Source organism: Typopeltis vanoorti, chromosome 15, assembly GCF_054136105.1.
Source record: "Typopeltis vanoorti isolate ZY-2024b chromosome 15, IOZ_Tvanoo_1.0, whole genome shotgun sequence".
NCBI classification, from domain to species: Eukaryota; Metazoa; Arthropoda; class Arachnida; order Uropygi; family Thelyphonidae; genus Typopeltis; species Typopeltis vanoorti.
The window spans coordinates 87267093-87292105 of record NC_143563.1 but is presented as its reverse complement, the minus strand read 5'-3'; the positions used below and the strand labels follow the sequence as shown (position 1 = coordinate 87292105).

The 25013-nt window shown below is 35.7% G+C and overlaps 1 pseudogene; it reads left to right on the top strand.

Annotated features, from left to right (window-relative positions):
- The window catches only part of LOC150098955 (general transcription factor II-I repeat domain-containing protein 2-like), a 196260-nt pseudogene that overhangs the window by 48886 nt on the left and 122361 nt on the right, over positions 1-25013 (top strand).

Below are 25013 nucleotides of genomic sequence, written 5' to 3'. Positions count from 1 at the left end.
TACATGATGCTCATTTCTTTTAATGGGGATTAGAAGCAAAACCTCTATTATTTGAGTATTATTAATGGCAAGAACAAAGAACCTTTATCGGGGGATTTTTAAGTTGCATATGATTGGCTTAGCCAGTCTCATACAGAGTTGGCAAAATTTTTCCTCCAAAACTAGGGTTTTTTATCCTGCAACTAGGCAAACCAGAGAACACAATTTATGCTCAAATATGTACTTAGGTATAAGACTAATCACTATATTTTAAAAATAATGGGTATTGAAGCCAATCCTGAGATTGGCTTTTGTAGATCATAACATATTATATCTGAATCTGCAGTATATACACCATATACTTATGGTGTATATGATGGTTAGTCAAGTGGTTAGCTTTCTCACACCACTCCAGCAAGTTCAAATTCCATCATGGGCACAGATATTTTGTGAATATTTTCAGATAGGAGATGAATTTCATTGCACAATACGAAACCACTGCCTGCTCAGTGGAGGTCTTAAGGCTTGAAGAAGTTCCATGTTTGGTCTCCAGAGCAGAGTTTCCAGATAATACGTAATACTTGATATTAGTTATATAAAAAAAAAAAAAATAAAAAAAAAAAAAAAAACATCCTAATCTCTCTTGGCTGGGAGTTGCCTCATAACAAGGAACTGCTACATTCAAATAATTATTGCATTATATGACAGTTTCAATAGCCTTATGATACATAGCATCAACTGCACTGTTTCAAATAGTTTAACTGTGTCCCCTACCTGAAAGTTGAATATTAATTTCTATATTGCTGTTGCTTACCATTTCTGACAATGCACTACAAGAAAATTTGTTTCTTTATTGCTACAATAAACATGTTAGAATTATTATTAACACTAGACCAACATGGAGTCAAAAGAGTCATTGCAGGAGGCAAACACTATTACATACAAAGCCCAACTGTTTTAAATTCATTCAGTGTATCTGTATTCACCCAATATCAGGCAATGCATTCCACTCACAATCCCTCTCCAGCAAAGAACCTTCTCCTTGTGTCCTTGCTCATACCCTCCTTATACAACTTCCAGGTATGTCTTCTTGTTCTATCCCTTTCTCTCATTCTACAAAATATTTCTTCCACATTAACCTGGTAACTACCCTTTATTAACTTAAATGTCTCAATCATATCCCCTATTTACAAGGCTTTGCTGCATTCTTTCAATCTGTCCTCAAAGACTGTTATGACCTTAGTCTTCTCTTGACCCTTTCCAATATATCTTTATCACCATGAAAACGAGGGAACCAAATCTGTGCACAATAATCTATAACTGGCCTGACCTCTGAACTTCAGATTCTTATCCACCACTACCATTCCAAGGTTTCTTACATATTCAGCTTCCTCCAAATTTTTCCTGCCAAGTGTATGCTTTGCATTCCATTGTTGCCTACCAAATTTCATAAGCTTACACTTGGCAACATTGAATTGACAGTTCCATACTGATGCCCATTCATACAATCTACTCAAGGCCTTCTGTAAGCCCACAACATCTGTTTGATTACTCATCACTCTCCCCAGTTTTGCATCATCTGCAAACAGTTTTATATCACCGGTTAGTGTCCCCCCCCCATACACAACTTGCTAATACCTATTTGATAGCCATTCACCCATCCAACTCACTAGTCTATTATCTAATGCCATCTGCTTCAGTTTAGTGAACAACTGGTGGCAAGGCAATCTGTCAAAAGCCTTTGCAAATCTAAGTATACTACAGCAATCCCTTGATGAATGTGCCCCCGATTAGTACGCCTCTAAAATGCAATTACTGCGCTGATATACATCTTAAAAATAAATTTTACAGATTTTAAAAAATTTCGATCTATACATTTTTTATGGCTAACTATTTTAAAAAATCACTCACCAGGATGAAATAATTTAGTTACCGATTTGAAACATTTTACAAAGTTAATTTTTAATGGCATACTACACTATTTCCATGTATGCAAAATCATCTCGTGCAATTGTTTTCCTTACTTTTTTATTTTAAATTATTTTCCTAACCTTTAATCATGAGTACAAGAATTAATGAGCAAAAAATAGAAGTGTGAAAATGATTCGAAAAGTAATCTGATTGGAAGAAAAACTTGAAATAATAAAGAAAAATGAACAAGGCGAGTCCAGGGCAAAGATAGGATAAGAACGCAAAAATGGGTGAATCAACTATAAGAGCAATTTTAAGCAAAACAGCTGAATACAAAGAGAAAGGTAAGGCTGCTTCAAGTTCATCATGCATGCACTCAAAATCCGAGTATTATAATGAGTGAATTAGAGAGACTTCTTTTTACATGGATCGAAGATTGTAACCAAAAACGGATCCTGCTAAACACTGGCCTTATTAAATCTATGAACAGGAGTTTACAAAGATCTGAAAACACCTTTTCTTCTGTATGGAAGTGAAAGATTATTATTACTACTTATATGGGCACTCCATGGAGTCAAAATACTCGTCACAGGAGACCTACTCTATTCATTAACACAATACCTACAATGCATCTCCTTAAACCTATGACTGTTGGGGCACTCAAATTCATTCAACACTCTATAAGAAAAGACCCTAGTCTGCATGCCCTTACTAACCACACACTTAGACAGCTTCCAAGTGTGATGCCTTGTTTTCCCCCTACTCCTCATGTATTGAAAATATTCTTGTGTGTCATTCTTATAGTATCCCTTTAGTAACTTACAAGTTTCTATCATACCCCTCTCCTCTGCCTGTCAGTTAAACTCTGCAACCCACACACCATCAATCTATTCTAATAGGGAAAATCTCACAGACCTGTCACCAGCTTGGTTCTGAATCCTTTCCATAACCTTCCAATCCCCTAGAAATGCAGGTGACCACATCTGTGCATAGTAGTCAACATGTGTCCAAATCATAGCCTTATAAAGAGGAAGAATAACCTCCCTATCTTTACTTATCAAAGTAATCCTCTGGAGCACTCCACTAGTCACCATACATCACCCTCTGATGCCTATCTATCAGCCACCTCCCTATCTATGCCAGCCTCACATTCGTTCCCATTTGCTCCAACTTATGTAATAGTTTTCCATGCAGTATTCTGTCAAATGCCTTTGCAATATAGACCATGAAAATTGCAAAAAAAAGAAAAAAAAATAGGAAGTGGAGAAATTCCTATGAAGGACACCATACCCTCTGGTACACACACACACACAAAAAAAGAAAAACAGCAGAAAAATATGTAAATAGCTAAAAATACTTAGTAAGAGATAAAACATGCAAATACAGAAAGAAATGGATTGAACATATCAACCAAGAAAGGACCAAGACCACCCAATTGGATGGCATCAAAATCAAGGAAGACTAAAGAAAAGATGTAATGAGACCAGAATAGGCCTGAATCCCTGAAAGGATGATGATCTCGTATGTTCTACTACCTGTGGTATTTTTGCTGCTTACAAGGATTGATGTTTATGCATAAATTCTCTACCCCCCCCTCATTCCACACCAGTCTGCTTGCACCAAATTCATAAAAAAAAATAAAATAAAGATGATTCTGATATTGCTTGCTTATATGCAAGTTGATTACACCTAGATTTTCTAGGTTGTCTCTGCTATCTGTCAACCTTCAATGGCATCATTTTATTAAGATTTGTGAGTAATGTCTAGATTCAGAGCTCATATGTCCAGTGTTTTCAATTATCAATATTAGAGGAATGTGTGTATAGAAGAGTGTACACAGTTATCCCTAGCTATTAGAGGTAGTACATTACTAGTTGTTTAATAGAGACATGTGCATGAGACATACTATATTTTTTGAATTGTGTAACACATGTAAAAGAAAACTAAATATAATTTATTACTCAAATTAAGGGGATATTAAATCCCACATTGGTTTAAAACCGAATAAGAAACTCAAATATTGGAATCAGAGAGTTTCATGCCGAATATAGTAAACTATAAAAGTATCGGCGGTTACTAGCGTGAGCTAATGCAAGTAGTCCTAGTACGACGTAGTACAATCTCAGGCAACTCGTTGCAAAGGTGGCGAAAGTTCTGATCGCTAATCTTGGTATTTTCCATAATGTAAAAACACATTTCCTAGGAAATGTATGCTGTTATTACATTATGGTAGGAGGTCACTACCCAGACCGGTTTCAGCCATTTTTGAGGCTTCATCAGTGAGTAGCTAGACCAAATAGATACCAAAGGGTATAGCAAAAAGAACTTGTATACTCTGCTATACGAGTTGTCAAACAGGTGCAACCATTAAGTTACTTAAATATAAAGAGCCAATAGGCTTCATTTTGATGATATAAACATTATTCAAATTAAGGGGATATTAATTCCCACATTGTTTTAAAACTGAATAAAAAACTCAAAGATTGGAATCAGAGAGTTTAATGCCGAATATAGTAAACTATAAAAGTATCGGCGGTTACTAGCGTGAGCTAATGCAAGTAGTCCTAGTACGTAGTACAATCTCATCAAAAAACGTACTAGGACTTGTTGGAACGTCCTTCTTGGTTCTATGGTTCGCCATCTTGTTGTAATGTTGTTCTTAATAAAATCACTTAATTGCTGATTGATTACTAATCAAAATGTAGGGAAATTTATATTTATACTGCGCCACCCTATATTTAGATTAGGCTATGTAAAATAGTAGAATCAGTTTTCAATTAACTTGGCAGTCTCCTTATTCATACAAGCCGAAATTAATATTTTTCATTTAGGGCTCCCGCAAGGTTCAAACTTTTTATGAACGGTGCAATGAAAAAGAATCAGGCACACACAATATTGAAATCAACAAAACAAAACATTTAATACAAGGTTATATGACAAATACATAAATTTAACTCCGAAAATAAGATAATACAATTAATTTAGTTCTTCAGAATGTACATTTAATATGAATGTATAAAACATTCATATTAAATCAGACTTCAAATCTTCAGATACAAAATTCACAGTTCTCTCAATAACAAAGATTGTTCACTCTGATCAATACTACAGAATTTCTTGCTAAATAAATTTGCTGGTATCACTCTGTTATACTCTATATTTAACTTAGCAAGCACTTATAACATTATTAATCATGGCAGTTATTGCTTCAAATGGAATTATTTTCAACTTCGGTTAAATTCAGTGAAACGGCACAGTAAATGTTAGGATATTCGAGATGGAACTATCACTTAAACCTTCACACTGAATTAAAATAAAATAGGACTGTTCTTACCGAGATTAATCCTTGCACATCAGATTCAATGTGAGCACATTTCAAACTATATTCACTTGTTACTTCGATGGAACACTATTCAAAAGAATTCTTCAAGGAGATAACTGAATTATTATTTATCGTGCTACACAATTCTTGACGGGCTTACTATAAGACAGAATAATTATTCCATGTTTACTACTGTATAACAAATTGAGCTTTGTACAATTCTTCTTTAAAGCGATATAGGAATAAGTAGTAATTCTAAAACTTAGTGGATTTATTCTGAATCTTCTATTAATCTTCCGGTCTTTTAGTTATCTCATTACGGCACTAAATTCCTATTACTGCTAACTTTATTCTCAGCTGTCTCTAAGTTTTCACTTTGTCTCCGTACACTTCTGAATGCTACTCCCTCGAATTTCCTGCCCTTCAGTGTTCTTGTTTACTTTTACCTCTCGCTTATATGCCTTCCTTCTTCCCTCCGTCCAACTCATTAATTTCTCTTCTCCCCATTATCGAAGCTCATGCTCGCGCATTCCATTTTATTTCTATCTCCATAGCAATGATCAAAACAGAACGTAAACATAAGCATTAGCGTTACATAAGGTTATACCTTTACACTGAGTAATGAAAAATAATAATAAAAATATTATAGTTACTTAATTTCTCTTTCATTTCATTTACAAATAATAATAACAAAATATATGTTACAGTTTATATAAGGCACATAAAAGTTACATACATAGAATTCCTCATAATATTATTGAAGGAATAAAGTAATAAGATAAATGTTATTTACTACAGAGTCCTATCAATAGTATAATATACATTAAAATTATATAATTAAATAATAGCTGATAAAATTCAAGGATAATACATGAATAATAAATCTTAAGCAAGGGACTAACAAATAATATTTAAACAAGTCTTGCTTAGTATATGGTAGATTATGTTAAATGTGAATGAAGAATAAAAACATACAAAACAATTTCATTCACAGTTTAACAGACTACTTGCATTAGCTCATGCTAGTAACCGCCGATACTTTTATAATTTACTATATTCGGCATGAAACTCTCTGATTCCAATCTTTGAGTTTCTTATTCGGTTTTAAAACAATGTGGGATTTAATATCCCCTTAATTTGAATAATGTTTATATCGCAGAAATGAAGCCTATTGGCTCTTTATATTTAAATAATTTATTACTCCTATATTTGTTCAGTACATCATGAGCTTCTTTCAGGGAGAAGACAGAAAAACTGGTAACAACATTTAAATTCTGAATACAAGAAAAAGTCATACAACATGCATATAATATAGTATTCTAAATTAAGTAATAAATTACACTCATGTTCATAGAAACCACATCATGCAGTAATCATGTTTTTTTGATAATTAAATTTGAATGCCTATTTGAAAAGGGATAATAACACAATAATTGTCACAAATAATAATGAAGGTTAGTACAAGATGTGACATAATTAAGAAATGACAAAAAACTGATCACATTTGCAAATATTTCAAAACAGAGTAGATAGTGATACTTTCAGTGGAAAAAACAAATGGTATCCAAATTTAGTTCAACTACACAGTTTTACTAAAATTCACTTTTTGTTGTTTAGTACTTGTGGGTTCTCCTCATGCTTTTATTACAGTAGGGCATTGACAAACTCAGTTTCCTGATGGATGCAACTGTCAATTCATGGTTTCATACCCTTATAATGAATTTGTGGAGCTCCCAGAGTGCTTACAGCTTCTTGTGTATTTCTGTCTCCATTTGATACCATAAATTCTCAATGGGGTAGAGATCCTGGCTGTTTCCTGGCCACGGTAATAGCTGAATCAAGTGTTCATTGAGCCACTTATTAACCTATTATTAACCTGTAGCAAAAACTAAAGCTTTTTTAAGAACCCAATTTTGTGCTGTACATTTTAGGGTTATAATAGCATTACTTACACTTTTTGCCCTATGACAAGGGGCAGAGTCATCCTGAAAGATGCAGTTCTTCATCATTACGGTAAAGTGGTCTCTGATAGTAGGCAGCAATTCTTCTAAAATTTCTGGTACACTTGTGCATTCACTGAACCTTTTGTGAAATGCAAGTGACCAACACCATGATACAACATGCAGCTCCAGATCATCTGACTGGCGACACCAGACTGTCAGGGTTGAATCTTTCCTCTGACTCTCTTCAAACTGTCTGCCTGCCGTCAGTGCCCTGCAGGTTAAGCTTTTCTCATCAGGAAAAAAATTACTCTTTTCCACTGAAATCAGGGGTTTGTTTGGCATGCTCTTTGCACCAATTTAATTGAGCCTGTCTAATTTTTTGGTTAACAAGGTCTTCTTTTTAGGGCCACTGGCTATCAATCCCTGATATCAATCGAATGAGTCTTCTCCTGACATTTACAGAGCTTTCCACAACTCCAGTTGTTCTTCCCAGTCCTGTTTCCGTTCTCTGGATTTTTTGAAGTAGAGCCACTTTAGAACTTGATCTTGGCATGGTGTAGACAGTGGCTTTCTTCCTGTTCCCTTCTTCCTTTCAGCAGATCTGGTATCCTTCACTTTCAACAGCAGCTGTACCACAGTTGATTGACTACAGGACACCTTTTTAGCTATTTCATGAGAGGAATAGCTTCTCTATTCAAAGCTTGAATCACATTTTTTCTGAAAGGTGCTAACTACACGTAACTAGCTATCGATCTCAGCATGAAAATGCAAAAACTAGCTCTTGCTGTCTATTTATATCATAAAAATTCTGACACAATCGCAGCAACTATTAGATTACACAGAAACCCATGGGAATGATAGATGATGTAATACAGCATAATATGTAATGATAAACCAATGAAAATGACCATTTAACTACTAAAAATTATATTTATGTAATAGTTGCTGCTATTACATTAGAATTTTTTATGCTATAAATAGACAGAAAGAGCTAGTTTTCTCATTTTCATGCTGAGATTGCTATGGCTAGTTACATTCATTAACACCTCGCAGAAAAAGCATGATTCAAGCTTTGAATAGAAAAGACTATTCCTCTTGTGAAGTCAATCTACTGTGGTACAGCTGCTGACAAAAGTGAAGGATACCGGATCTGCTGAAAGGAAGAAAGCTACTGTCTACACATGCCAAGATCAAGTTCTAAAGTTGCTCTGCCTCAAAAATCACTGTGCATCATCCGGAGAATTGAAACAGGGAGTGGTTTCTATGAACACGAGTGTATATTTAGTTTTCTCTAACATGTGTGAAGCCATTATTCAAAAAAATAGATGCAGGAAATGTCTGATTATGTACACAATGGATTGCCACAGTAATAGGATGCACTTTTTAAAACAAAGTATTCCATACATACAGCTCATGAATCTTACAACTGTTTCATTTATTCATACCTGTTATCTTACTTTTTTTGCTATTTTCTGTTAGAAAGGTTTGATATAAATATTATTATTACCACCCCCAAGACCTCATGGAGTTAAAGACTCATCTGGGGGGTCCTTTTATCACACACACACAACTCATCATACCGTGTGTTTTAAACACATTCAAACTCTTTGCAGACACCACATTCTCAGGCAAGGCATTCCAATCATTCACAACTCTGCACAAAAAAAACCTGCCTCTCACTCCCCTACTCACACTCAGGTAAATATTTCGGGTATTTATAGGGCTATCTTTAAATAAGTTTGTTCTGAAAAAATTCTGCAGGACACTTTTCTTATATATCATTTCTTATATACAGTATTATTTTGTTTCAGTGCCTACAAACTCTTTTTGTTGTGAGCACAAGCTCAATGCTGGTCATGGATCAGCGTACTCTTCAGGTCAAATATCGTATCCCTGCCGCTGACATATTTAGGATATCCTTAAGTCCTTATATGGATGATATTGCTGTCTTCCATGTGAGATCAGTAAGTAGAATTTGTGTGTGTGTGTCACTTTAAAAAAAATTAAATAAATACATATCTGAAATAACTGGTTTCTAATTTGAGTAATGAGAGTTGAGTTGAGTTGAAAGAGTAATGAAACTCCCCCCCCTCCCCTCCCCTTTTTCTGCTGAGAGTTATGGTTAATGTTTCAAATCCCAATACAGTTACTTGCTAGTAACCTTTTGCAGGCCTTTTTTATGCATTGCTAGTTGTAAATTAGGCAGGAAACCACAGCAGTGATGCATTGACACTTACTTAACCCTTATATTTAATATAAGGGCTAAGTAAGGATTAATAAACTGTACAATGATATTAATTAATACTATCATTGTACAGTAATTGCTAATATTAACGTGTAATATTCTTCAATGAGTTGCACTTTAGAATCTAATCACTTGCATGTTATCAAATAAATGCCAGCACTACACTGAAATTAATAATATCAATCAGTGGCACCAAGAGAAAAAAAAAAATATACACATATAATTGATTTATTGAGCTTACTAATATTTCACTGGTTTCCTACTCAGAATCATCAGAACACACATTATAACTGACAAGCACTGAACTCATTGGAGAAATAATTCAAATGTAACTGAAAAAGAGCTAATGTCCTAACAAGATTTCTTCTAGGGGCTGGATAACCATAAAGCTAATCTGAAGAAGTCAGACTATATTTCATCTCAGAATGTTTGGCAAATTAATGAAGCCATACTTGTTGAGGTTGGGGAGTGCTTCATAGCCTATGCTGATTTTAAAAATAGCCTCTCTGACCTATAGCAAGATCTGTGTAGCAGAGACAGTCCATAACTAGGCAGGTGCAATGGGTGCACAGCCATAGGGCCCATGACAAAGGGGACCTGAAATGAGGGTATCAAAAAATAATCTATTATATTTTCATTTTCAGATTTAAAATTTTGCCACCGTGGGGGCCGATTACGTGATGTTTTTGGTTAAAGTATTAACCAAAGTATTATTGTATTTGTTTTTTTAGTTTTCCAAAAACAGTGGGTAAAAATATTGCACAGGGCCCATGAAAAGCTAGTTATGGCACTGAGCACAAATATCTTCTTCCCTTTAATTCTGTGAGAGACTATCCAGAGCATGGTCTGCAAGTCCTGACTTGCCATGAAGATGATCACAGATGTAATTTTTGTGTTCTTCAAGCCAGATATTAACCAATCTGTCAAAAAATTGGATAAACTGCAGGCACATGAAATTTTATAAACTCCAGGATATGTAAGAGGATGAAGTTAACTAGCTGAATGAGTGGTTAGTTCTATTTCAGTTACAATTGTTTCTACAACTAGTAGAAACAATTCAGATCGTTTCTATAGCAGGTAAAGTATGAGAGGAGTAATAATGGCTATAAGAATATGGGCAATGCACTGATTAAAGAGAATGGAATGAGTCTGTGGCATTGATTGACTCAGTCTCTCCAAAGGTTGTTGGTATCAATGAAATTTGATTAACTGAGGATAATGTTCTAACAGGGATAGAAATTGAAGGGTTAAGCATATTTCAGGGATAGGAATGGTAAATGTGGTGGTAGTGTTACTCATGATAAGAGATGAATTGTGCCCTCTCAGGGTGGAGAATCACAGTGAAAATAACGTTAATTGTTTTGATAGTATATTGTGTGAGATAGATGTTGTAAGACAGGATATTTAGTAGGATATCCCACCTAGGCTAGTCACTTGGCTAAGTGACTAGCTTACCCGCTCTCCAACTAACAGGATGCAGGTTCAAATCCTACTGTGGGCTGTTTGTGATTGTCTTTGGGTGGCAGGTGAATTTCATTATCCAGTGTGAGACCACTGCCCAGTTTTTTGGAGACCTGAAGTGGCTTCAAAGAGTTCCATGTTTGGTCTCTAGAGCATGGTTTCCAGATTGTGTAAAAAATATATACAAAATTGATAGAAAAAAAAATCCATAGCCCACTTATAATACCAAATGTACCATAGGTTTACAAATAACCTCTTGTGGGTAAGAAAAAAAAAAAAAAGCCAGGGATGGTGACCAAGAAATGTTTATGCAAATTAGTTTGGCAAGTGCAAAGCGAATGATCATTATGGGGAGCTTCAACTTGAAATAAACTAGGCTGGCTAAAGGAGACAGCAATAAGGTAACTGAATTTTTGGATTTTTTGAGAGAGACAACTATCTTAATTGTTGCTGAAAGTTTTTCCACTTGGTTATACTATAAATTAAAGATACCAAGAAATTATATACTTGGTTTAATCCTTTATCCAAGTGTAAGCAAACAAAGTTTGCACCTGAAGTATTTTCAGGACTGGGGCAACTCGTGGTAAAGGTGGTATGACTTCACATCACTTGCCTTAGTATCCCATAATGCAAAGCACATCTCCTTGCCGACATGCTATGCATTATGGGAAGGATCATTACTCAGACCAGTTTGAGGTCTCATCAGTGCGAGTGAGACCCAGAGGTGATACCAAGGTTAAAGTAGTGCAGAAGTCATATTTTTCTATACGAGTTGCCAATCAGGATTATAGATTATGAGTATAATTTGTGGGGGAATATTATCAGGACAAGAAGCTGCTGGTTATCATATCCGCTCTCCAGCCAAGATTGCGGGTTGTTCGAATCATGCTAGGCATGGAGGTTTGTGATTGTCATACTAACTCTGTATGGAAAGGGCATCTCCGACCTTACCACTTCTGTTAAAAGAAGGCTTCACTCACAAAATTCCATGCCTAGCAGGATTTGAACCCGCAGCCTTGGCTGGAGAGCAGATACGATAACCAACACCTTCTGGTCCTGATAACATTCTATATGAGTTGGCAAATTGGCGTCACTGACGTCAATTTGCCAACTCATATAGAAAAATATGACTTCTTCATTACTTTAACCTTGATATCACCTCTGGGTCTGGCTCCCACTGATGAGACCTTAATAAAGGTCGAAACTGGTCTGGGTAGTGACCCTTCCCATAATGCATAGCATTATGTGATACTAAGGCAAGTAATGTGAAGTCATACCACCTTTACCACGAGTTGCACCCAGGCCTGAAAATATCTCAGGTGAAAACTTTGTTTGCTTACACTTTAATAAAGGATTAAACCAAGTATATAATTTTTTTGGTATCTTTAATTTGAACTATCTTAATCAGCATGTGTTTTAGCTTTGGTCATAGCGTCAAATGATCCGATTATGACTAAGATGGCCTACTTGTCTGCTGTTTGTGAGAGTGACCATGTAGTCCTGACTTGGAGGATGAATAGGCATGTGGAGGTATCAAAACAGAAATTATTTGTGGAATTATAAGTCAGGTAATTATCATAAATTTAGAAATCAGCTTTAGCAGTACAATAGATAAAAGAATTTGAAGGAAGAGAAGTCGTTACTGAATGAAAAAGTTGACAGCAGTGGCAGATTGTATTCCCTCAAGTGAAGAATTTAAAGCAATTTGGAGTCAAATGGGTGATAAGAGAAATGCAGAAGAAAAAGTGATTATTATGGAAGACAGAGAGAGGTGGAACACAGCTGCATAGGAAAGTGACTAGTCTTGTAATGAGAGAAAAATTAGAATATAAGTTTCAGTGAGGAAATACCGTGAGTAGATATATTAGTAACTATTATAATAACAGAATTAACTCACGTCAATTATTCTTTATTCGTAGAATTTTCACCTGAGTATCACAGGCATCATCAGTACAGGTACAAGGCTAATTAAACAATAACTGTTATATTCACAAAGCGCCACCTTAGTAGCTAAGGTTAAATTTCCTAAATTTATTTAATTATTATTTTTATTTTAATTATAATTTTTAATTAAGACAGTTATTTTTTTTATTATATATATATGTGTGTATATACAATTATATGTTAGGAAAGATTTGCTGCTTTATAAAGTACTATCTCCCACAAAGGTGGAGTGAAGTAATGTTTCACATGTTTCTTTGTATAGCCGTTCCATTAGGAACTGACTTTTGTCTTGTTCCACTTAACTCTAGGAAATTATTATTATTATTATTATTATTATTATTATTATTATTATTAAACAAGACCTCATGGAGTCAAAGACTCATCTAGGAGGTCCTTTTATCTCACACACACATCTCATCATACAGGGTCTTAAACACATTCAAACGCCTTGCAGACACCACACTCTCAGGCAAGGCATTCCAATCATTCACAACTCTGCACGAAAAAAACCTGCCTCTCACTCCCCTACTCACACCCTCTTTATACAGTTTCCAGGGATGACCTCTGGTTCTCCCCTGATCTCCCACTATTCTCTGTAGAACTTCTCCACCATTGATCCTATAGCAACCCCTTACCAACTTGTAGGTCTCTATCATATCTCCCCTCTTCCTTCTCTCCACTAGTCTCTGCAACTTACATCTTTTCAATCTTTCCTCATACTTGACATTCGTCTGGTGTTGATGGCATGTTCTGCAATTCCAGACTGTTTGGGTTCAAGGTACTGGATGTACGACTGGTGTTCTTCTAACTGGACCTGAGCAGATCTTCCTGTTTGTCCAAAATATGATAATCCACATGAGCAGGGAATCTGGTAGACACCTGGGAGTTTGTCCTTTGGAGACATTAGGAAAGTGGAGATTTTTCTGATGGGTCGAAAAGCCACACAGATATTTAGTGGTTTTAGCACCTTAGCTATGCGTTCACTAAACCCTTGTACATAGGGGATAGGTATATGTGTAGGTTCTTTTCTGTACTTGAAGGGGATGCTGGAGCACGACTACTTAAAGCTCTTTTTATGAAGGACTTCTTATAGCCATTGGATATGAAGGAGGAATTAATATACTGTAATTCTTTTTATAAAAGTTCTTCTGAAGAACAAAAGGAGTTGGCTCTATGAACTAGTGTTTTTATAGTACCTGCCTTTTGGCTGGGATGGTGATGTGATTCAGCGTGGATGTACTGGCCTGTATAAGTCTCTTTCCTATAGACTGTGAATTGTAGATAACCATCTGGTTGGCGAAGAATCAAGAGGTCTAGAAATGCTAACTGCTTATTTACTTCTACTTCTAGGGTGAAGTGCATTAATTTTTGAGAGAAACAGTTGTAGTTCTTCTGAGGTGCCATTCCATAATGTTGTCCACATATCTGAACCAAATGTTAGGTCTGGGTGTAATGTTTTCAAACATATGCTGTTCGAAATGCTCCATGAACTAGTTGGCAATAGCAGGAGATATTGGATTACCCATTGCTGTCCCTTCGATTTGTTGGTATAACTGGTTTTTGAAGGAAAAATAACTGGACTTTATTACAAATTCAAATAATTTGACAATGTCTGGAGGAAATTCTTGGTGTAGTAATTCTATGCTGTCTGCCAACGGAACATTTGTAAATAGCGAAACAGCATCTAGACTAATCATAATCTCCGAATCGTCTAGATACAGATTGGAAATTTTATTTCTGAAGTCCACAGAATTTTTTATATATGTAGCAGTTCTTCTAGTTGAAGAAGTGAGTAAATTTGACAGAAATTTTGATATTTTGTAAGTGGGACAACCTATACAGTCTACAACCGGTCTTAATGGAATTCGTGGCTTATGTATTTTTGGAAGACCATATTAATCTCAGTGGGTGCCCAAAGGAGGTCTTTAGTGTTTTCTTTTTTTCTTCATCCCATATCGATATTTTTTCTATAAAGGCATTAAGCTTTTTTATTTGACTACCTGTAGGATCTGAAGTGAGGGGCCTATCAGTTGAATAGTCGCAGAGTAACAGTGATATTTTTCTCTCGTATTCTCTTCTGTCTTGGATGACTACAGCCTTCCCTTTGTCAACTTTCGTAATAGTTAGGTTCTTGTTATTTTGTAGCTAATTCAGTGCTTTTTGTCCAGCATACAATAGGTTTGGCGTTAAAAAGAATTTTTGCACACTCGAATCTTGTTCTGTTAGCTGTTTTTTGGGAGTAAGGATCGAATACCTTTGTCTATACTATGGAAAAAGTCTATTATGGGTACTTTATTCGGAGCAACGGCAAAATATGCCCTTTTGACAGAACGAAACGTTTGCTGTCTGTCAGTGGGCAGCCTGATACGTTGATCACTACACTATCTGTATCATAAACAGTATTGCTAGATTTGGCTAGATTCACTGGTGAACCACCCCAAATCTAGCAATACTGTCATTGATACAGATAGAGTAGTGATCAACGTATCAGGCCGCCCACTGACAGACAGCAAACGTTTCGTTCTGTCAAAAGGGCATAATTTTGCAGTTGCTCCAAATAAAGTACCCATAATAGACTTTTTCCATAGTATAGATAGAGGTATTCGATCCTTACCCCAAAAAACAGCTAACAGAACATGATTCGAGTGTGCAAAAATTCTTTTTAACGCCAAACCTATCGTATGCTGGACAAAAAGCACTGAATTAGCTAAAAAATAACAAGAACCTAATTATTACGAAAGCTGACAAAGGGAAGGCTGTAGTCATCCAAGACAGAAGAGAATACGAGAGAAAAATATCATTATTACTCAGCGACTATTCGACTTATAGGCCCCTCACTTCAGATCCTACCGGTAGTCAAATAAAAAAGCTTAATGGGATGAAGAAAAAAAGAAAACACTAAAGACCTCCTTTGGGCGCCCACCGAGATTAATATGGTCTTCCAAAAGTACATAAGCCAGGAATTCTATTAAGACCGGTTGTAGACTGTATAGGTTGTCCCACTTACAAAATATCAAAATTTCTGTCAAATTTACTCACTTCTTCCACTAGAAGAACTGCTACATATATAAAAAATTCTGTGGATTTCAGAAATAAAATTTCCAATCTGTATCTGGACGATTCAGAGATTATGATTAGTCTAGATGCTGTTTCACTATTTACGAATGTTTCGTTGGCAGACAGCATAGAATTACTACTCCAAGAATTTCCTCCAGACATTGTCAAATTATTTGAATTTGTAATAAAGTCCGGTTATTTTTCCTTCAAAAACCAGTTATACCAATAAATCGAAGGGACAGCAATGGGTAATCCAATATCTCCTGCTATTGCCAACTAGTTCATGGAGCATTTCGAACAGCGTATCTTTGACAACATTACACCCAGACCTAACATTTGGTTCGGATATGTGGACGACATTTTTGCCATATGGAAGGGCACCTCAGAAGAACTACAACTGTTTCTCTCAAAAATTAATACACTTCATCCAAGGATCCAGTTCACCCTAGAAGTAGAAGTAAATAAGCAGTTCTAGACCTCTTGATTCTTTGCCAACCAGATGGTTATCTACAATTCACAGTCTATAGGAAAGAGACTTATACAGGCCAGTACATCCACGCTGAATCACATCACCATCCCAGCCAAAAGGCAGGTACTATAAAAACACTAGTTCGTAGAGCCAACTCCTTTTGTTCTTCAGAAGAACTTTTATAAAAAGAATTACAGTATATTAATTCCTCCTTCATATCCAATGGCTATAAGAAGTCCTTCATAAAAAGAGCTTTAAGTAGTCATGCTCCAGCATCCTCTTCAAGTACAGAAGAACCTACACGTATACCTATCCCCTATGTACAAGGGGTTAGTGAACGCATAGCTAAGGTGCTAAAACCACTAAATATCTGTGTGGTTTTTCGACCCGTCAGAAAAATCTCCACTTTCCTAATGTCTCCAAAGGACAAGCTCCCACATCTCAGCTATCCAGGTGTCTACCAGATTCCCTGCTCGTGTGGATTATCATATTTCGGACAAACAGGAAGATCTGCTCAGGTCTGGTTAGAAAAACACCAGTCGTACATCCAGTACCTTGAACCCAAACAGTCTGGAATTGCAGAACATGCCATCAACACCAGACATAGAGTTAAGTGGAACAAGACAAAAGTCAGTTCCTAATTGAACGGCTATACAAAGAAACATGTGAAACATTGCTTTACTCCCCTAACCTAAACAGATCCAATGGTCTACGTCTTTCCCCCCTTGTGGGAGATAGTACTTTATAAAGCAGCAAATCTTTCCTAACATATAATTGTATACACACACATATATATATATATATATAATAAAATAATAATAATTATGATAATTGAATAATTAAATAACTAAATAATTAATTTTAAATAATTAAAATAAAATAATAAATAAATTTAGGAAATCTAACCTTAGCTACTTAGGTGGTACTTTGTGAATATAACAGCTATTGTTTAATTAGCCTTGTACTGATGATGCCTGTGATACTCAGGTGAAAATTCTACGAATAAAGAATAATTAATGTGAGTTAATTCCATTATTATAATAGTTAGTAAAAATTAGAATATGAGAGGAGACTGGTGCTACACTCCAAGGAGAATCTCAAGGAGTTTTTTTTTTGCTATGTGGCTAGTAGGAGGAAAATTGATAGTGGACAGATTACTTCGCTGGATGAAGATGGCAATCTGGTAACCAAAGCAGATGACATAGTTCAGCTATTTAATGACCATTTTATTTAAGTGTTTCATCCTGGTATAGGTTTCATTCCTAGAAGGATAATGAATGATCAAGTATTAGAAGGGAAGGAAGAGAATAATTTCACTACACGTTTTTATGGGAAAGTGTTATGGAAATGATTGCACCATTTGTTTGGCTGTTTAATGAAGGACTTACAATGGGACAGGTTCCTTGAGAGTAGAAGGAGGGTAAGATAGTACCATTTCATAAGGGGTGGCAGTAGAATGGAGGTATCAAGCTATAGGCCTGTTTGTATTTCTTCTGTAGTTGTTAAGCTTTTGGAGCAATTGGTAAGAGCTTATATACAGAATTAGGCAGATGAGAGCAATATTATTAATGCAAGCCAGCATGGATTTTTTAAAAGGCATGCTTGTTTTAGTAATCTGGTAACCTTTTAAAGTAGAATAACAAGAGCAGTGGATGAGGGTAAGGCATATACTGTCATTTTTTTGGATTTTTCAAAATCATTTGATACATAAGTTGATTTTTCAGTTGCTTCATATGAGTTTGGATATTAGGATACAAGTGGAGTGCCACAAGAATACAGGGAGATGTTCAGTTGTTTGCAGATGATGTGAAGCTTAGGAGTTATTAGTAATAGTGCTGATGTTTTTGGCTCTTCAGGAGGATTTGAATAGACTAGAAAGGTGGATAAACGAATTTGAATGTCAGTTTAATCAACGAAATGTAAGTTTAAAATTTGGGATCAACAGATGGTATGCTTCATACTCACTTGATAGGGTTATACTGGAGGAAGCAAGGGATCTTGTGGTGATTGTGGATAGAGATCATTTGAAATTCCAGGGACATATTGCAAAAGTTTTGAAAACATCTCAGTAAATTGCTTCAATGTTGAGGAGAACACCGACCACGAGAGAGAGATTCAAGTGTAGTGGTCCCATCTAGATTTCTGTGCTCAAATCTGTTCACTGGGATTTGAAAGAGATGAAGTAACTTTGGAGAGAGTGCATAGACAGATAACAAAAATGGTAGCAGGAGTGTACAGTGTTGATTATGAGGATAGACTGAGGGCATGCAGACTGTAGAGTTTGGTGGATAGAAGATGGGAGGGGATATCATTGCAACATTTAAGCTGCTGAAGGGTTATTATCGTGCTAATACTGAGGAGATTTTTCTTATGACAGAATGAGGGGAAGGAGCAAGGACAAGGGACCATCTCTGAAAGTTGTATAAAAATAAAGTGATGAGTAAAAGGGTAAGAAGTTTTTTTTGTGTGGAGAGTGGTAGGGGCATGGAATGCATTGCCTGAGAGGGTGGTGAATGTGCAGACAACAGATGAGTTTAAGAAGTGATATGATAGACTTTGCGTTTACCTTCCAGAATGAGGCTTGTGACTCCATGGAAGTCAGAAAAAAAAAATAATATAGAGGATTGAAATCAACAACAAAAAAAAACTAGATTCGTAGAATGACAAAATTCAAGAAATGTTTTTGACTGAATCTTTCAGTGGTGAATACAGCACTGATAGTAAAGCAGTAAGTTTAGGTGATTCTGCAAGGAGTAAAATAATAGAAGTGGCTCAGAAAAGGAGGATGAAATTGTTTTCAAACTTTAATATATAATTATGTTTGCAAGTAAATTGGATGTAACTACTTTTAAAATCAGTGGCAGCAATGCTATACTGGAAAGCTTTTCTAGAAAAAAGCAAAACAAAAAAAAAGGAGCTTCAAAGGCCTTTTTTCAGCGTTACATTACCTTCAGGACACAGAAGGAATTTGGAAAATCACAATCTATCTAGGATGGCAGTAGTATAAACTATGTCTAGTAGGAGTTTGAAATAATTTCTTTACGAGGAATTATAATTCCTTAATTCCTTTATAATTCCATTCTCGTATGTAAGCAAAAATTGAGAATTTTATCTTGCATTGATTAATAAAATAAAACTGAATGTGAAAATTACAGAGAAATATCCCAATAATCTGTTCCAGGTAAGACTTATGCAAGCATACATTGGAAAATATAATAAATATTGTTGAAGAAAAACATGCTAGATTCAACCAAATAGAAGCTGTCAAGATTGGATTTTTACTTTAAGACAAATAGTTGAGAAATTATGGAAATATAAAAAAAAAAAAATCTGCATTTTAGTTTTATACATGTGGAAAATGGTACCAAGAGAAAAGCTAGTAAAAATGCTACAATCATTTTCCTTTATACAGTTTTAGAAGTAAAGGAGGAGGTACAGGATAATAATTTAATTTTAAATCAGATGTGAGACAAGCATGCACATTATCTCCACTATTATTTGTCATCTATATTATTACAGCAATCAGGGTTGGATCAACAAGTTAGCTACTAAAAGAAGTGCAATAAATTTAATACCAGCAAGAGACAACCTATCAGTAGGAACATGGACTCCTGGAAAGCTAGACTTACTTTGCAAGGAGATGGAGTGATACTGATGTGACATCCTTGGATTAGCAGAGATGCACTGGACAGAGGCAGGGGGAGATGAGAGGTGGAAGAATCATCTGGGCTGGCAATAGTATAAAACATGAGGCAGGAGTTGGATTTCTTCTCAGTAAAAAAGGAAAAGAAGCATTATTAGAATACAAACCAGTAAATGAAAGAATAATGATGACAAGATGTGCAGCAAGATCATTTAATATCACAGTGGTTTGGGTCTATTCAACCACTTCAGTAAGTACTGAAGAAGAAATAGTTATTTTATAGCAACTTTGAAATTACTACCAAAGAAAGATACACTAGTTATTGAAGGAGATTGGATGAAGATTGGAAAGGACAATGAAGAATGAGAGAGAGAATAATGGAGAAAGATAGTTTGAATTTTCCTTGAAGCATGACACAGTCATTTGCAACACACAACTCCAACAAAAAGACTGCAGGAAGGGAACATGGCAGTAACCAGATGAAAGAACTAAAAGCATGCTAGACATAATACTCATAAGCAAGAGATGAGCCACATCATTTCAGCAGTGTCGAACATTTCAAGAAGGAGACATGGAATTGGATCATAGCTTAATGATTGCCAATATCAAGTTTGAAACTCAAGCAGTAAGTGAAAGCACAGTTCCAGAGTCAGAGAGATATGAGGACACTGAGCAAAGAAATTATAGGAAAGTGCTCTAGAAAGAAATGAAATCTATTATGGAAACAAAACTGGAGGATAGAAACAACAAAGTGGTGTTTGCAATCAAAAAAGCATTGGAACAAACAGTTTCAGACAGAAAAGCCAAAGAAGTGGATATCACAAGAGACATTAAAGATAGTCCAAGAAATAAGAGCATTGAAGATTAGGAGAGAGATCTGTGTGAAAATGTAAGAACAGTATAGAGCAAAATGCAATGAAATGAAGAAGGCAGTTAGGAGAGACAAATCAAAATGGCTAAATGAACAGTGCAAGGATATCAATAAGTGCTCTGGTGAACATAGAACAAGAGAAGTGTATAAGATGATCAGAAACATTAACAAGAAATGGAGGCCAAAGCAGAAAACCATAAAAAATGAAAATGGTGAAATCTAGATGAACATAAAAGAAAGATGGAGAAGATTCTGCTCAGAGTTGTATAAGACAAAGGGAGATGTTGATTTCCAAAAGAAGTTAATTGATGAATTGAGGGAAATATCACCACCAACCACAGAAGAAGAAACAGATATACTGAGGAATGACGTTTTAAAGGCAGTAAAACATCTAAAAAATCATAAAAGTGCTGGGAATTGGAGTCACTTCCGAGATGTTGAAATTTGATGGTGAGGTGATAACAGATGAACTGTACTGGTTGTGTAACATGGCATGGGACAAAGGCAAAGCACCAAAAGAATGGACTAGTTCAATCCTAATTCTCACACACACACACACACACACAAAAAAGGAAGCAAAATGGACTGCAAAAATTAGAGAACAATAGCACTAATGAGTCATGTGAGAAAATTATTTATGATGATATTAACAGAAAGAATAAGGAAACTAATGGAAGAAAATCTGGAAGATGAGCAAGCAGGATTTAGAAGAGACAGAAGTACTGCAAGCCAAATATTCATGTTAAGATTAACTGTGGAGAAAGCTGTATGTAAAAATAAAAATGTTTATACCTGTTTTGTTGACTCAGAAAATATTCAACAGTATACATCAGAAAGTGGTATGGAGTGGACAGGAACCTGATATGTTTCTTGCAGAACATTAGTGATAATGCAGAGGCTGTTGTGAGAAACTGTGGACAAATAGGAAGATAGTTCTGGACAACAAGAGGCATGAAACAAGGAGACCCATCCCCAAATATCTTGATCATGCTTTTTGAAAGAACAAAGTATGTCATAAAAGATAATATAAGTGGAATAATGCAGAGGCTGTTGTGAGAAACTGTGGACAAATAGGAAGATAGTCCTGGATAACAAGAGGCATGAAACAAGGAGACCCATCTCCAAATATCTTTATCATGCTTTTTGAAAGAACAAAGTAAGTCATAAAAGATAATATAAGTGGAATTTCAATTCAAAGTATGAAAATAAACAGTTTACAATTTGAAGATGAAGAGGAACTAGAAAGAATTTAGTTAAGTGAAAAAAGAAAGAGATATGGGCTGATAATTAAATCAATAAAACAAAAACAGCAAATATTCAGAGAGAGAGAGAAGAGAATGAAAAAAAGCAAATAAAGGTCAACAAACAAGAACTGGAAGAGGTTAGAAACTTCACATACCTAGGCAGCAACATAACATGTGATTTAGACTGTAAAAAAAAAAAAAGATCTTGGATAACAAAAGCTAAAGTAAGCCTACAGGCAATGGACAAGATATGGAAAAGTAAATCAGTGAGCCTTCCCATAAAACTGACTGCTAGAAATAGTATTATTTGCAAGTGCTCTCTATGGTCATGTGACACAAAGACTGGCTTTCGAAAGAACATGTGCAAAAAGTAACAAATGAAGAAATGTATTGCAAAGTAAACTGTAAATAGATTCTAATGCAAAAAATAATTCCAAGGATGCTAAAGTTTTTTGGACATATCTGCAGAATGGATAACAGTAGAAAAATCAAAACCTTGATGCTTAGTGCAATGGATGGTATAAATAGAGGAGGACAGCCAAGGCAAAAGTGGGTAGATGATGTACGAAGAATACTCGGGAGACCAAGAATCATCTGGCTGAAATCAATAAAGAACATTTCAGGATGTAGAAATTATAATGAACTTTTTTCAAAAAGCAAGGAATAGAGAAGACTGGAAGATCCTGCTCAATAGAAGACTCAACCCATCTTAGACGGAAGAGAAGGAGGCAGCAATGGACAAAGAGAAACGGCAAAGAATGGGGAAACAAGCATTGGACCCATGGGCAATGATGATGTTATTAGTATTCGGGACCTCCATAGAATCATTGGACTCATCGTGGGAGGCCTATCTTAAACAACACAAAGTCTATCATACCATTCCTTAAAGTCATTCACTGTTTGTACTCTCACTATCCCTACCAGGCACTGCATTCCACAGTGCAGCTACCCTCCATGCAGAGGAACCACTCCTAATCCTCTTGTTCACAACTTCCAGAGATGGCCACTTGTCTTTGCTCCTTCCTTTTGAACTACTATATGAAAGAAATACTCAGTTTCAACACTACCTCTTAACAGTTTAAATTTCTCAATCATATCACCTCTCTTTCTTCTGTTGACCAAATTTTGCAGTCCATATGTCCCCAGTCTATCCTCCTCATAGCTAACATTGTACAGTCCTGATATCATTTTTGTTATCTGCTTTACCCCTTCAAATCCTGGCAACAGTAATCCATGTGTGGTCTGATCAGGGCTTCATACAGTGGAACCACATCTTTTCTATCTCAACTGACTAATGTCCTCCTCAGTACTGCAACAATCCTCTGGGTTACCCTCACCAAATTTGCAATAGGTCTTCTCAACTTCAAGTCTCTGTCAGCCATCACCACAAGGCCCCTTGCCTCTTCCACTTCCTCTAGTACAGTTCCTCCAACAGAATATGCAGCCTCTATCGCTGAAATCCCTATTCATTTGCCCAGCTTATTCAAATCCTCCTGAAGGACTACCACATCAGGACTATTACTAATAACTCTTCCCAGCTTCATATCATCTGCAAACAACTGAATATCTCCCCGCAATCCATTGACAATGTCGTTAATATAAAGGTTAAACAATATGGGTCCCAGTACTTAGCCCTTAGATACTCCACTTGTAACCACTTATAATCTTTCTCCTTGATACTATTCTCTGATATCTGTTAGACAGCCGATCCTCAATCGAATTCCCTAATCCAATATTCAAACTCAACCATGTAACTTAATCACCAGCTTATCACGTGGCACCCTGTTAAATACCTTTTGTAAAATGAAAAAATAAATAAAATGGCAGTATATGCCTTTCCCTCATCAACTGCTCTTGTTACTGTATTATAAAAGGCAATTTAATTGCTAAAACAAGAACATCCCTTAAGAAATCCATACTAACTCTCACATATATTAATATTAATAGCTACAGAAGAAAACAAACTGTCCTATAGTTTGACACTTCCATTCTACCACCACCTTTATGCAATGGGAGAATCTTAACCTCCTTCCATTCATAAGGAACTAACTGCTCAGTGGAGCTGTTAGTTCCTTAGCATATAACATTACCCTCATCTGCCCAATGCTTTATATTATCTCTCAATTCAATTCCCTAATCCAGTATCCAAACTCATATCATGTAACACCCTGTTAAATGCTTTTGTAAAATAAAATAAATGAATAAATAAATAAAATGGCAGTATATGCCTTTCCCTCATCAACTGCTCTTGTTACTTTATTATAAAAGGCAATTTTATTACTAAAACAAGAACATCCCTTAAGAAATCCATTCTAACTCTCACACATATAACATTTCCTCATCTGCCCAATGCTTTATACTATCTCTCACTAATTTCTCTAAAATATTAATAGCTACAGAAGAAAACAAACTGTCCTATAGTTTGACACTTCCATTCTACTACCATCCTTATGCAATGGGAGAATCTTAACCTCCTTCCATTCATAAGGAACTAACAGCTCAATGGAGCTGTTAGTTCCTTAGCATATTCTCTTAAAACACATAGGGAAGTCCCATTCAATCCCATTGCCTTGTTGATACCCAGAAAACATAGTATTTGTAGCACACTCTCCTCTTGCACTTCTAAACCTTGAACCCTCTCCATCCATCTAGCAATAAAAACCCCTTTTTCTCCTCCAGGATGAAATATCCAATAAAATGATCATTGAACAACTCCACCATGTGTTCCTTGCATCAGTCACTCTACCCCATTTTTGTCTAACAGTGTCGTTATTTCTCCTCTACTGGCCACATAATGAAAGAATTCCTTCAGATTTTCCTTGAATCTCAGGGCTAATCTCTTCTTATATTCAAGTTTAGCTTTCCTTATCATGCTAGTTGCTAATCTTCAGCAAAAAGTTGAAGCTTAGAGAATATATTGCAGA